A 15,691-nucleotide genomic window follows, 5' to 3' on the forward strand; every position below is an offset into this window, starting at 1 on the left:
GAGTGGCTGCGGGAGATTCAAACCTCCAGCCCAGGCAAGCACTGCCTCAGTAAACCTGCTGCATGCAGCGGGTTTACAGAGGCAGCTCCAGTGGCGTAACAAGGGGGGGTCGGAGTGCAGTCAATCAGGGGGTGCAAGATGGAGTAGGTTTACCAGTTGTCCAATTTTCAGCTGGAGTTTCTGGTTTTGGGAGGTCACCTCTGGGTCTCCAGCTAATTTACCTTAATCTCCAGACTCTCAGCTTCAATTTTTTTAAAAAAAACAACTAAGTTTCTAGGTTGTCTGGTTCCCAAGTTATACACCAAAATGTCAGCCCCCCAGCGACTGTTTAATCTGTTTTTTAACTGATCTGTATAGCAGCTTTTAGCCAGAGCTTGGAAAAGTTACTTTTTTAAACTACAGCTCCCATCAGCCCCAGCCAGCATGGCCACTGGATTGGAGTTATAGTTAAAAAAAATAACTTTTCCGAGCTCTAGCCTCTAATCCCACCCTTTCAGGATTGTAGTCAATAAGGGGAGCCAGGCTTGTGATTTGTTGACCCAGGCAGTGTTTAGGCTTCATTACAACGTCAAAATGGTGGTTTTGAGGTCTTCAGTTTGAGTAAGTAAGAATATGGGTTAAAGTTTTTTTTTCTCTTGTGTGTAGCACACAGTCAGACCCTGGGCTGTTGGAGAGGGCAGTGCTTTGAAAACCTTTCTAATATGAAAGCTTTAATCCAATACTTGCTTTTCTGGGAGTAAAGGAATGCTGATCCCATGTACCTGGAGTAAACACCATTGAATTCATTAGGACTTACTTTTGAGTAGACATGGTTAGGATTGTGCTGTAAATTAATGGGACTTCTGAGTAAATATAACAAAGAATTGTGTTTGTGTTGTAAATCTTTTGTTTCCCCTCCAATCCTATTTTTAAAACAATTAGGCAGTTCTGCAATGACCAACTGGTTTGAAAATAAACTATTATGTGGGGTGTATTTTTACAAGTGTGTGTGTGTGTGTGTGTGTGTGTGGAGTCTTTCCAACAACCCTGTGAGTCTTTCCCAGAGCTTAGAAAAGTTACTTTTTTGAACTACAACTCCCATCAGCCCTAGCCAGCATGGCCACTGGATTGGGCTGATGGGAGTTGTAGTTCAAAAAAGTAACTTTTCCAAGCTCTGGTCTTTCCAACAACCCTTTTTATTGTGCAGGGATATTCTATCATGCCACATGGAGTGCATAAACGAGGCCAAGTGGGTGCCAGCAAAGGAAAGCAAAAGAGGCAAGAAAAAAATCACTCAAAACACTAGCTGGATCCATGTTTCAATATGTCAAAAGACTGGATGATGGCCAGGGTTCATCAAAAGACACTACTCATCAGTCTCCAATTGAAAAAGCTGATTCTTCTGATGCTAGCATGCATTCTGCAGAAGAGCAAGGAGTGGAAATGGCAGAATTGGAAGCAGAAGAGAGTGCTGAAAGTGACTCTAGCCATGATACTGTAAATGAGATGAGTGACGTTAAGCAGAAAGATTTGCAAATGTTATGTGATGTTTCTTTCTGGGAGATACCAATTCCAGATCATTTTCGGGTGGAAATCATCAAAAGGGGAAGTGCTTCTTTCCAGATCAAAGATGGGCCTTTCAGTGTTGTGGCAAGGCAAGATGCAAAAGCAAAGGGAGATGTGCGCCAGCTTTCAAAAGAGTGGCTTTACAAGATGATGCCAAATGGCAAGAAAATTCTGCGGTCATGGATGGTTTACTCACTCGTCAGCGAGAATTTATACTGTTTTTGCTGCCGACTGTTTGCCGTTAGTGCTACAGATACGACATCCAAATTTGTGACTGGGTTTCAGAAGTGGTGGAAACTGAGCCCGAAAGTACATAACCATGAGACATCCGAAGAGCACCTACGTTGCCTTGAAAAGTGGGCAACACTGGCAGCAGGACTTAGGTTGCACAAAACCATTGATGCCGAAACTATTGCTTTGATGGAAATAGAGAAGAAAAAGTGAAGGGACATCTTGCACAGATTGCTTGATATCACATTGTTTCTTGCCAAGCAGAATCTGGCATTCCGTGGCCACAAGGAAGATGAATCTTCACTGAATAAAGGGAACTTTCTTGAGATGGTTGAGATGCTTTCAAAATATGATCCAGTGCTGAAAGAGCACCTAATGAGATTAAAGCGGAGCACATGTAAACTTAAAGTATCTGTCTCGTATCTTTCACCAAAAACTCAGAATGAGTTTATAAGTGCCTTGGCAAATCATGTGAAGAAGATGCTTGTCATGGACATAAAGTCTGCAAAGTACTTTGGGATAATGTTCGACAGCACACCTGACATATCACATACTGACCAGATGTCTGAAGTGATCAGATATGAAGCCTCACTCACCATGTAACTGATGAGTGGGGCCTAGTTGCAGTCGGAGGCGAAGCTGCTGCCTCCATCTTCTGTAAGGGCAAAGTCGTGCGTCGCGTCTATTACACGTGTGCGATGTGCAGCATGAAGGGGTGGGGCTTAAGGGCCTATTTAAGCCCAGCCGTCCTTTCCTACCCCCTCTTTGCTTGCGCAACATCAACGGCGAGGGAAAGAATGGAGAGGGCAGAGAGAAGAGCAGCAGCAGCGGCAGCGGCCATTTTGCGGATGACGTCGAGGGACAGCAGTTCAGATAGGAGCTGCTGGGCACTTGCAGCGGCCATTTTGATATGGCCGCATGGTCGGCACCATTTTAGGCGCTTGTTTTACAGCTTCACAGGCCCAATTTCGGGCTGATTTCGGCCTCTTTATTTCCCTCGTTTCAGGTGTGGGCTGCAGGCAAGGGTGGTCACGTGCCTGGAGGAGCGGCTGTGGCCAAAGTGGGCCTCGTTAAAGGGGCCTACTCAGCTGAATGCAGAGGGCACCCATCCACCCCCAGCTAGTAGGGGAGGGAGACACAGGGTGCACTCCAACAGCACCACCTCAAGGCTGCCTGCCAGCCAGTTAACAAGAACACAACACAGTTATATTTGAATTTATACAATTAAATAGATTTTATTGTTTATGAATACATTATAGGTGTTACAGGTTTTATACATTAATCAGTGTCTTATAGCAGTTAATATTGACATTGTTTGATGCTGATACTGTTTGTGTGTTTATAGTGGTTTGCTAAGAATGGCAATAGGCTAATTACACCAGACAGTCAGGGGCTTGTAATAATAAGCCTACTTTGGCTGTGGTGATTACTGATAAGTGAAGGCCGACAATAAGTTTTTCAGCATATGGTCAGTGGCCTTTATTAATAACAATAATATTGTCACTATTATTCTCGTTGGACAGGGGTGGTATTAAGTAGTTATGCCATCCAAAAAAGGAAAAGGGGGTCTAAAGGTAAGGGCAAGGCTCCTCGGATGAGGAGACGGCGCCTCCATGGGCTGCCATCTTAACGCACCTGGAGGCTTTAGAACAGCGGGGGAGGGTGACACCAACCCGGCTCCTGGGTTATCACAGCCTGTTTCAGAGCAGGAAGCCACTCCGGGGACTTCCACTGGGGGGGCTACCAGGCCAAAGCGAACAAAAGCAAAGGCTCCAGGTGGCTCAAATGTGGAGCAGCGGCAAGGGGCTAACAGTAATATCCTTGCTTTGATTTTAGCGAGGCTTGACGCTCTTGAGACCCGCCCTAACTATACCCAGATGGTGAGTGATGGGCCAGTGGCTCCCCCTGTGCCAATAGTGGCGATAGGGACTGGAGGAGAGGTGGCGACACCCCAGACTGGAGTGACATCAACAGCTGTGGTGGACTGCCCCATTGCTGGTTTGGCTGCACTGCTGGTGGGAACAGGTGAGTCTGCCAGGCCTGCTCTGGCCACTGGGTCGCCAGGCTGGGGTTGGACTTTTCAAGGCCCATGGGTTACCAGTCCAGGGACGGTGTCTGCTACTCCTCCTAGATTGGAAGTGGGTAGTACTGCTCAACCACCGCTCCAAGCTGCATGTAGCCAAATTTGGCAACATGCAGGCAATGGACAAGTGCCGTGACCTGCTGTGTCACCTGGCAGGCCGGCTCTATCAGGCACCCGGGTGGAGGAGCAGCAGCTATCCACTACAATGGTAAACCAGGGCGATTTGTCTGACCCGTTGGGGGCTGTTGCAGCTAATGCTATACCCTTTGGGGACACGTCCATCACCTTAGGCTTCCACCTGCTCCCTTCAATGAAAGAAAACATTTGGCAAGGGGAGTATGTCAACATCTTTTCCCTTTTATATAGGGAACAACCTAAGAGGGATAAAGACAAGGATGCTGGAGGCGATGTGGAGAGGCCCAGACGTAGGAGGGTGGACCTCACATGGGCCAACTGGTTGCCAGCGTATTTAATATACGCTGGAGTGCTGATGGAGAGACAGCCCCAAAAGGGTCTGTCTCTCCTAAAGTACTTAGATATAATCTACAGGGCTTATGTGGAGTTCTCAGAACTGGACTGGCTGTCCTATGATGAGGCATTTCGTATGTGCGGGGCATGCGATGGGTCTCTGCCATGGGACAAAAAGGAACCAGAGCTGTGGCTGCAGTTTATGACTGCGGCCCATGCCATGACGGGCGACAGGTGTGATAGTGGGCACCTAACGAGCAGGCAGTTGACAGCTACCCTTCCCCGTGCTAATGCGGGGCAAGGGGTTCAACAACGGCTGCTGTGCTGGGATTTTAGTTCCCGGGGAGTCTGCTCACGAAACCCGTGTCTTTTCCACCATGAATGTTCCATTTGTGGGGCTGCACACCCTTGTACTGCCTGCCCCAGGGGCAGGTTTTATAGAGGAGGTAACAGGGATCAACAGGGAGGTAGAAAGCAACCCCCACCTGGGGCTTCTCAAGGAAAAGGGCCCCTCCCCAATTAAATTGCAAGTTCTGCAGACCTGGCTTGCTGGTTACCCAGCAGTTGGTGATGCGCATTTTCTTTCCCAGGGGTTTTTGTTAGGCTTCTGAATTCCTTATAGTGGGCCAAGGGCCGCCTTCATGTCACAAAATCTAAAATCTGTTATAGGCATGGAGGCAATTGTACAGCTAAAAATTGACAAAGAAGTACAGGCAGGGCGGGTGCTTGGCCCGTTCCAAACACCCCCACTCCCTACCCTTAGGGTATCCCCACTAGGTATTGTGCCCAAGAAAGCTGCAGGTGAGTTTAGGCTGATTCATCACTTGTCCTACCCACATGGACTGTCAGTTAATGATTTCATTCCTGACAGTCTTGGTACAGTCCATTACACCTCCTTTGACGCCGCAGTGTGCATCGTGCATGCTTGTGGCCAAGGTGCACTTATGGGCAAGTGTGACATTAAATCAGCTTTCTGCCTTCTGCCCGTCCACCCTGCAGACTTCGAGCTGCTGGGTTTTGCCTTTGCCAATAAATTCTATATGGATTGAGCATTACCCATGGGATGCTCGATCTCTTGCGCAGTTTTTGAGCGCTTTAGCACTTTTTTGGAATGGGCTATTAAGCAAAGGACGGGTCTGAATTCGGTGGTACATTATCTGGATGATTTTTTATTTGCCGGGGGGGCTGACACTGATGAATGCCTATACTTAATGACACGTTTCCAGGACCTAGCAGAGGAACTTGGGGTTCTGCTGGCCCTGGAAAAACCTGAAGGTCCAGCCCCCATTCTGACTTCCTTGGGTAATGAAATTGACACTAACAGGCAATGCTGCAGGTTGCCCCAAGAGAAGCTTCTAATCCTCCATAGGAAGATTGCAGAAGTTACAGGTGCAAGGAACGTTTCCCTTTCCACCCTCCAAGAGTTGGCAGGACACCTAAATTTCGCCTGCAGAGTAGTGGCACCTGGCAGAGCATTTTTAAGGTGTGTTTATGATGCCATGGTCAGGCTGTCATGACCCCGCCATAGGTTTCGGGTTACAGCAGCGTTGCGCGCTGACCTGGCAGTGTGGTCCTCCTTCTTACAGGATTTCAATGGAATATCCTTTTGGAGGCAGGACCGACTCTTGGAGGCTGAGTTACAGGTTCAGTCTGACGAGTCTGGAGGTTGTGGCTTTGGGGTAGTCTTTGGGTCTTCCTGGTGTATGGGTCAATGGCCACAGACATGGGTGCAAGATGGTTTAGACAAGGATCTAACCTTACTGGAATTCTTCCCTATAGTGGTGGCTGTTTATTTATGGGCCGAGAGGCTGAGGAACTCTACGGTCCATTTTTGGTGTGATAACATGGCCACGGTCCATGTTATCAACTCCCTTACATCTAGGAACACCAGGGTTATGAGCCTTGTCCGGGCTTTTGTTCTCCAGTGCCTGCGTTTCAATATGCTTTTTCGGGCACAGCATGTTCCTGGCACAGCATGTTCCTGGCATTGACAATAGTGTTGCTGATGCTCTGTCACGGAACCAGATGGACCGTTTCCGCCAGCTGCCGCCGATGGCCAGGGCTCAGCCAGAAGCTGTGCCCCCTACAATTTGGGAGATTGGAGAACAGAGTCGGAGAGGCCCATAAGCCTATCCATTGCCCCCAGCATGCTCGCCAGCTACCAGAGAGCAGGTAGGGTGCTTCAGGAATTCTGGGCTGGCAAGGGCTACGCACTAGAATGGCCTATTCCAGTGAGACATTTCCTGGAATTCCTGGTGGACGGCAGGAGACGTGGCCTGTCAGTCTGGGCACTGCAAGGTAAGCTGGCAGGGCTTTCATTCTTAGCAAAGGCAGGTGGTTTTCAGGATTATGCAGGGGACTTTAGGGTCCGCCGCACGTTGGCAGGATGGGCTAGGGAGCATCCTGCCATGCCTGATTCCCGTTGACCTATTTCAGTCGACATTTTAATAGCCTTGAGTGGCCAGTGGGACAAACTTTGCTCCTCCAACTATGAAGCCTACTATTTCAGGCAGTGGCCCTCACACTGTTTTTTGGTGCCTTTCGAATTGGAGAAGTGGTAGCTGGCTCCAAGTGAGACTTATCTCCTCGTGCCCTTCAATTGGCAGATATTACCATGGAAGGGGGTTGTGCTTGCATAAATCTGAGAAGGTCTAAGATGGACCAGAAGTGTAAGGGATGACATGTCAGGTTGGCCCCATCCACAGTGCCTACCCTCTGCCCAGTGCGGGCTTTACAAGCATTTTTGGCAGATAGGGGACTGAGGGATGGATATTTATTTACCCATTCAAGTGAGGTTACCCTCACAAAATACCAGTTTTGGGCATTAACAAAGCAAGCATTGCATAAGCTGGGGTTTGACCCCTCACAGTTTGGAACCCATTTATTCAGAATTGGAGCTGCTTCTATGGCAGCAGGTCTTGGTTTTCCCCAAACAAGAGTACAGGCAGTTGGACGTTGGTCCTCTGGTGCATTTAAGGGCTACATTCGCCCCTTTTAGAGGGCTTGGGAATGCGGAAGCCTAATAAGTTTTGTTTTGACAGGTTGCTGGACGGGGAGGGAGCAGACGCGCATCCTCATATGCGGCCACAACATGATCTTCTGGGCAGCCCGGAGGGCAGCGAAGTCAAGCATGGGCTCATAGCTGGGCCTCAGTCGTTGGGCTACGGTACAGTGGCTTGGCCAGTGAGGAATGCGTTGGAAGGGGCTCCTACCCACTCTGTTCCAGCAGGATGTAGTGCGGACAACCCCGCACGTGGTGGTCATTCACCTGGGTGGTAATGACCGTGGTTTGCTGCAGGGCAAGGCCCTCAGGGTTCAGGCATGTAAGGACATGCAGGTGATAAGGCAAAGGTGGCCTTCGGTACGTCTGCTATGGTCAGACATACTCCCACGTAGGGTGTGGCATGGGGTATGGAATCCATGGACGCTCGATAGAGCACGGAAGAAGGTCAACCGGCATATTCGGTTGGCTCTTCTTGGGCATGGGGATTTAGCCATTCTGCATCCCCATATTCAGCATTCAGAGGTTGAACTATACAGGGTCGATGGCATTCACCTGTCTGATGCAGGTAACGACTTCTTCCTGAAAGACCTGCAGAGGTGTCTGTGAGAGGTTCTTCTCGGCAGTGGGGTAAAGGGGGACTAAATAGAGATTTGTCCCCCTTTTTGTGGTGGGAAGGTGTGGGAAGGGAAATAGGTAAGGACAGCTAGGTGGCCCCCTTAGGCACCTTTGGAGGTGATTGGCGGTTTCGGAGGCCTATCTGTCAGAGCTTTCCAGCTTGAGGGCAGGATATGGGCTGCCTCTGGGGCCAACTTATCTCATCTACTCAAGGGTTATCCGGCCCCGGGTGGGGATGACATAGGAAGGCCCTCCTACTCACCTACTAGGTGTGGCCTGGGTAAAGGTAAGCACATGGGCTTGCCCTTCCTCCAGCAGGAGCTGGTCACCCGAGAGCTGTGTGGCAAGATACTTGCTTATAGACAGTTCCCGCACCTAGGTTTCCCTTCTGCAGGTCACTTTAAATTGGGTTTTTGTTTAATGTAATTTAATAAAGTGGCTTTTGTTCAACCCAAGCTGACGTCTCTGTGTTTTATTTTGCCCCTTGACTGCAAATGAAGCCTCACTCACCGTGTAACTGATGAGTGGGGCCTAGTTGCAGTTGGAGGCAAAGCTGCTGCCTCCATCTTCTGTTAGGGCAAAGTCGCGCATCGCGTCTATTACGCATGCGCGACGTGCAGCATGAGGGGTGGGGCTTAAGGGCCTATTTAAGCCCAGCAGTCCTTTCCTACCCCCTCTTTGCTCGCACGATGCCCACCCCGCTCTCCCTCTTTCATGGTGTGCCTAGGGGTTGCTTCAGGGCCGAGTAGGAATTTTTATCCTGCCCACCCTAGTTGGCGGGCAGGTTTTTTGCCTGCTCCACACTATGAGAGTGGGAGGGGATTGGGTTAGGGGGCGTTGCGATCAATAGGTGGTTTTGGCTAATTTGGCTAATTTGCATTGGAGGTTAATGCCCTATCAGGGAGATTATTTTAGCGCTAGTGCGGGAAGGTGTGGGAAGGGAAATAGGTAAGGACAGCTAGGTGGCCCCATAGGCACCTTTGGAGGTGATTGGCGGTTTCGGAGGCCTGTCTGTCAGAGCTTTCCGGCTTGAGGGCAGGATATGGGCTGCCTCTGGGGCCAACTTATCTCATCTACCCAAGGGTTATCCGGCCCCGGGTGGGAATGATGTAGGAAGGCCCCCCTACTCACCTACTAGGTGTGGCCTGGGTAAAGGTAAGCACATGGGCTTGCCCTTCCTCCAGCAGGGGCTGGTCACCCGAGAGCTGTGTGGCAAGATACTTGCTTATAGACAGTTCCCGCACCTAGGTTTTCCTTCTGCAGGTCACTTTAAATTGGGTTTTTGTTTAATGTAATTTAACAAAATGGCCCTTGTTCAACCCAAGCTGACGTCTCTGTGTTTTATTTTGCCCCTCGACTGCAAATGTAAAAATCAACAATAGGAAAGTTGAAGTGAAAGAAGTATTTCTAGGATTTTTCCCTTTAAAGGGAAAAAAGCTGCTGACCTCAATTCTGACATTCTTAAAAATCTGGAAAGTGATGGACTGGACATAATGATGTGCTGCGCTCAAGGTTACGATAATGCTGCCACTATGGCTGGAATCCATGGAGGTATACAAGCCATTCTTAAGGGAAAGAACAAGAAAGCTATTTTTAATGGATGTGTGGACCATTCGCTTAACTTGTGCGGTCAGCACTCTTTTGCTGAAAATGCATTGTGTGTGACATTGTTTTGAACTCTTGAGACAATGTTTTCTTTCTTTGCTGCTTCCACCCATTGATGGGATGTGTTAATTGACCATACTGGAGTGTCAGTGAAAAGGCTATCAACAACACGCTGGAGTGCTCATCATGCTGCAGTTAAGCCAGTTAAAGAAAAGTTCAATAAGTTTGTGGCGGTGATTGAAGCTCTTTGTGATCCACAATTTGGACACAAGAGGTGCAGCACAAGGTCTTTTCCCTGCTGTCTTTTCCCTGTACTTCTGGTGTGATGTACTTCAGGAAGTTAATCTCACACAGCAATACCTGCAGACTAAGAGCTTAACTCTCGACAAAGTGGTGACAAAGCTAGAGGTGCTAAGACTTTTTCTGCACAAGGAGTGCAGTCACCTAGTGGAACACGCAATTGAACAGGCACTTTTAAAATCAGACAAATATGGAATTGCAGTAGAGAAAAGAGCAAGGTTCAAGAAGAGGATGGCAGGGGAGCAAGCAAGTGATGCTGGACTCACTCTGCAAGAAGAAAATAACAGGGTGATACTTGAGTGCATTGATTGCTTTCATTCTGAACTCCAGATCAGATCAAGAGCCATCAAGGAAGTGGCAGCCATGTTTGAGGCTGTTCAAGCGAAGAGTCTCATATCTGCCACTGAAGAAGAGTTAAAGATGTCCATTCCAAAATTGATTAAAAGTGTGCTTTTAATAGAAATACCAAGGCTGAGAAGGCACCTGAAAGCAGCAGAGATTGATCTGGAAGAAGCCAATGATTGGGCAATATTAGATGTTTTGACATTCATAGTTGAATGGAACTTCGTAGAATCTCTCCCAACCCTTTCACTAAGCCTAAAATTATTTCTGATGGTTTGTGTGTCTGTGGCTTCATGTGAGAGGAGCTTTTCAAAGCTGAAACTTATAAAGAACTATATGCGATCTACCATGGGACAGTCAAGGCTTTCCGATCTTGCGATATTATCAATTGAAAGTGAGTTGGCAAAAGGCATTGATTTCGATGAAGTGATTCACAAGTTCACAGCTTTGAAGGCCAGGAAACGAAAGTTCTGATTTAGTCGAGATATTTACTAAGTGCTGAAATGTTTGTGTATTTGTTCCTGTTTATATTTTTGGTATTATTTCATTTATGAGTATATTTCCATATGCATTTGTCTACAACTTCTACATTATTTGGGCCGCTATTAATCAATGCAGACCTAATCCATTAATGTATCTCATGTAACTATAAAGTTTAATGTTAAAATGAACATAATTTTGATGTAGTTCTTAAATGTTTTTACTTCAAATTCTATTGTTTTCTTACCGAATTTTCACTTTAACCACATGAAACTATGCATAAATGTAAATACATTTAGGCTGTGCGTATGATATTGTGATTTAAAGGTGTAATTTTTTGCTAGTTGTTTATGTCACTACTGTTGCCATTACATTCAGTGATATATGGGAATTACGATTTACGAGTAACATTAGTACAAAAAACATTACTAAGGATTCTGTATGGTCTGGTACGGGAGGAGGTCCATGGGGGTGACACCATGAGTTACCGCACTGGGTGACACCAACCCTACTGACACCACTGAGTTTCTTAGGCTGTGTTTACATGATCAGGGACATTCATTCAGCTGTTAATTTCCCAGATTAGCTATCTTTTCTTGGGCTTATTACATGGATAGGGAATCAGAGACTGGTGGAATTCCCCACCCCCCCAAAAAAACCCCATGTGTGTATGCTGAGGAAAAACTCACACTGCCATTTGTCAGGAAAGAAAGCAGAACTCAGGAAATCATGTCCTGAGCTTTTGCTCCTTGTTTTAACATATTTTTAAACAGAAACAAAGCAACTTTACTGCTTAGATAAATCCAGAAATGAAGAGGATTTAAGACAGTCCGAAAGCAGTACTGCCCTCGTGGAAAGGGTGCTGAGCTAGGCAGGAGGGAGGGCCTAGTTCAAGCCATTGTGAACATCCTCAGGTGAGACATTGTCTTTCAGTCTAGTCACAGTGGCTCAAATTAAGTGGTTGTTGCAGGTATTTTGTTTTAATTTTGTTATTGGATGCTTTTATATAACTGCCCCATAACAAGAGTTCTCTGGGCAGATCACAAACAAAACAAAATGGAGTATATAACAATAAAATACTAAAACTAATTAACTAGATATGCATATAATAAGGCAGGGGTGGAGAAGCTTTTACAGTCCAGAGGCCACATTTGTTTCTGAGCAGTCTTCTGGGGATCAGAGGCAAAAGTGTGCAGGGTCATGTATGCAAATTTTACCTTTATAAAGTAGGCTAGTTTTTACACAACTCACACATCCCTCTCTATCCTGCATCCAGACAAGCAAGAGGCATTATTCACTAATAGGCAAACAATCTTGCGATTTAGGAACATACCTATAGCCCACAGATATTTCTATCAAACTTTAAAAAACAGGGAAATTGGGCAGCTATAGTGAATGCACCAGGAAAGCAGGAGACTGAACTCCTCTCTAAGATATTGTACTGCCCTACAAATTGGTCAAAATGCAAACACAATTTGGGTTGATCTTTCACAGTCCAATCCACTTCCTGTGTAGCTTGGAAGAATTTGGTAACATGTGCCTCTGAGCATATGGTGAGTAGTGGCAACATCTGCCATCTCCAAAGATGGAGAATTATATTTTTGTATGTTTGTTGGTGTTCTTCTTACTTTGCTTCTTTCCTATGTAGCAAATGTTTCTACAGATAATCTAATCTAGAAAAAAATATTTCCCTCATTATTCATCCTAGAAATCTGTATCAAATTTATTTTTATTAATTTCAAAGGCTTCTTATTGGTCAGTGTCATATGATGGTGAAGACAGCCTTCTGTGTTTCAAATTGGAGGTTATGTTCTATTTCTATTTTGGGTGCATTAACAGTTGAATCTGTAACTGCAGTTTGATGTAAAATCAGACTGATTACAATATGTTTCTACTTCAGCAATGACTCTAGCTGTTGGAAAAAAGAGGATGCATGTTTAAACCATTTCATTTAAGGCAAGGTGGGCACCATCAATTAAAAACATAGAGCATACCTAGAGTTTTGGTAGCATATATTTCACCTCCCACTGTTTTATCTTGTGCAAATTGAGACACTCCTCATGTTCACTGGAGACCATTCTGCAGAAGTCAGTGCCATTATTCCACAATTATTTTTGGAGTTTTTTTAGTGTAACATTTTCAGTGTTGCTGTACTTTACATATCCACAGAAACAGATACAAAAGAAAATGATTTCCTATAGGAAACTTCACTAAAATTGCAAAGTAAATCAGACATATTTAAAGTGACCATCTGAATTATATCAACTGTCTTAATAATGTTGCTTTGTCCATACTAAAACAAGATTAGCACAGCACATGTCTTGTTTTGGTTATTTGGGCAGATTGCAGGTGTTTCCACCACTCACCATATGCTTAGAGGCACATGTTACCAAATTCTTCCAAGCTACACAGGAAGTAGATTGGACTGTGAAAGACCAACCCAAATTGTGTTTGCATTTTGACAAATTTGTAGACCAGTGCAATAGCTCAGAGAGGAGGTCAGGTCTCCTACTCCCCTGGTGCATTCACTATAGCTGCCCAATTTCCCTGCTTTTTAAAGTTGGATAGACATATCTGTGGGCTATTGGTACGGGGATGGAGGGAGGGATGGAGTGGGCAGAGGAGGAGGAGAAAGGAAGCGGTGAGGGGAGGAGTAAGGGAGAGGAGAGGGGAAGGAGGGGAAAGGCAGGTACGATCATTTGCAGATTGGACAGAGGCAAAGGAAGAGGGAGGGGAGGATTGAACATTTGTATGTTTATAGAGTTCAGTGGTATTTACTCCCATGCAATCATGCTTAAGATAGGTAAAACTGACCGTGGGGAGGAGGAAGGGGAGGGGAAGGAGGGGGAAGGGGAAGGGGAAGGAGGGGATTGGAAGGGAATGGGGAGGGAGGGGCAAGGGAATGAAGAGGGGAGGGGCAAGAGGGAGGGGATAGGAGGGAGGAGGAGGAGGGTAGGTTTGATCATTTGCATACTTTTTATGTTCAATAGGATTTATTTCTGTGCAATTGTAACCCCCACAATCTTGTTTTAGTTGGTTCAGTCTGGTGGGTGAGGTTTCATAGCAGAAAAACCCAGTTTGGAGCAGAAAGCAAGTGTGGAGCAGAAAAGTTGTTCCTGGGTGTGGCTGCTAGGGAAGCTATTATTTAGTTGGTCTTTAACCCCTTGATTAAGGTACATATGTATATCTGTATCAGAGCTTGGAAAAGTTACTTTTTTGAACTACAACTCCCATCAGCCCAATCCAGTGGCCATGCTGGCTGGGGCTGATGGGAGTTGTAGTTCAAAAAAGTAACTTTTCCAAGCTCTGATCTGTATTGTACAGAAGTTGAGAAGGGTATGAGGAGTATATATATATTTGAATGGTGGTTATTTGTATATGTCTTCTTTGATCATAGGGCCTTGCTGAGTCTGTGGACTTTCCAGGCCTAGCTGGAGCTGCGGTGGTTCAGAGCAGCAGGATGGAGCTGTTCATCTCCTGAAGATTAAAAAGAGGAACTTTTCAGTTGGTTGCAAGGATATTTTGCCAAGAAAAGAAGAAAGGACACATGGACAAGGATCTTTTGAATGAGAACCATATAGAACTGTTGTTATAATTAATGTTATGTTCTCTTTGTGAAAAAAAGAGTTCACAAGTTATTCATGAAGTCTTTGCAAATTCATTTCAATTTTCACCCGTAAGAACCTGCAAGGGATTACACAATCATGTTTGAAAATGGAAATGGACTGCCTTCAAGTCGATCCCGACTTATGGTGACCCTATGAATAGCATTTTCATGGTAAACGGTATTCAGAGGTGGTTTTACCATTGCCTTCCTCTGAGGCTGAGAGGCAGTGACTGGCCCAAGGTCACCCAGTGTGCTTCATTGCTGTGTGGGCATTTGAATCCTGGTCTCCTAGGTCTTAGCCCAACACTAACCCGGAGGAGGGGCAGGGAGGTTAGGAGGAGGGGGAGGGGACAAGATTGGGTGGGTGGACACTGGGCAGAAGGGAAACCCCTTTCTAAAAGGAAAACATTTTGAACAGTATCATTGCTTTTCAGAGTTTTCTCCACCTTTTCATTCTACAGCAGGCACATATAGCCTCCTACCCAAATCTAAACCAAAGCTGTCCTTGGCCACCTCCACACCAGACCTTTATTTCACTTTGGACAGTCTTGGCTTCTCTCAAAGACTCCTGGGAAGTGTAGTTAGTGAAGGGTGCTGAGTTGCTAAGATATGCCCTGTTCCCCTCACAGACCTTCAATTAGAGTGGCTGACTGTTAAACCACTCTGACCACTAGAGCTCTGTCAGGGGAATAGGAGTCTCCTCTCAGCACCCTTCACAAACCACACTTCCCAGGATTCTTTGGGGGAAGTCATGACTGCCTCACATGAAAACAGTGTCTGGTGTGGGTGTGGCCCCCTGATTAGGGAAGCCAAGCAGCTGTGAGTCTGGCTTTTAGAACACTGACAGTTGGTTCTTACTGAGCATGCCCGACATTATCATTCAGTTTAATGCAAAATTAGCCAGGCTTTTTTTCTTTTTAAACTACATAAGATGAAGGGTATGGGGCAAGGTACTCTGTGAACATGGCTGTTTTTTAATTAATTTCAACAGATTATGAGAACTCTAACAGAAAAAGTCCAAAACGGCTCTCAAGTTTTTTTCTCTTTTTAGACTTTGAATTGTCTGTTCTCTCTGACTGTTTTGTGTATGGCCATGAAGATTTACAGGATTGTTAAGCAAGTGTTTCTGAGTTCAGGACTATACTCTGTGTAAAGGTTTGTTTTGAAATGAGCTTATGAGAAGAATCAGAATGGCAGGGGGGTATTTTCAATTAACATTGTGGAATGTGAAAAATTCACACTGGCTATAGTATTCAGCCACTCTCATGGCTGTATAATAAGAGTTCAAGGTCACATTCTGGTCAGGCAAAAGCATTCAAGGAGTGTGTGAAGTAAGGTCAGTGAGAGGTGTGCAAGGGCAGGGTAATGGCTTGGGGAGCATCCAGAAGGCCAAAAGAAAGGTCTGAAGGGC

General features: G+C 46.0%; 1 pseudogene; it reads left to right on the top strand.

Annotated features, from left to right (window-relative positions):
* Nucleotides 1-1,293: 1,293 nt before the first annotated feature.
* LOC133386052 (uncharacterized) lies at nt 1,294-14,154 on the top strand (annotated as a pseudogene).
* Nucleotides 14,155-15,691: the final 1,537 nt, after the last annotated feature.

This window comes from Rhineura floridana, chromosome 5 (genome assembly GCF_030035675.1).
Source record: "Rhineura floridana isolate rRhiFlo1 chromosome 5, rRhiFlo1.hap2, whole genome shotgun sequence".
In the NCBI taxonomy this organism is placed as follows: Eukaryota; Metazoa; Chordata; class Lepidosauria; order Squamata; family Rhineuridae; genus Rhineura; species Rhineura floridana.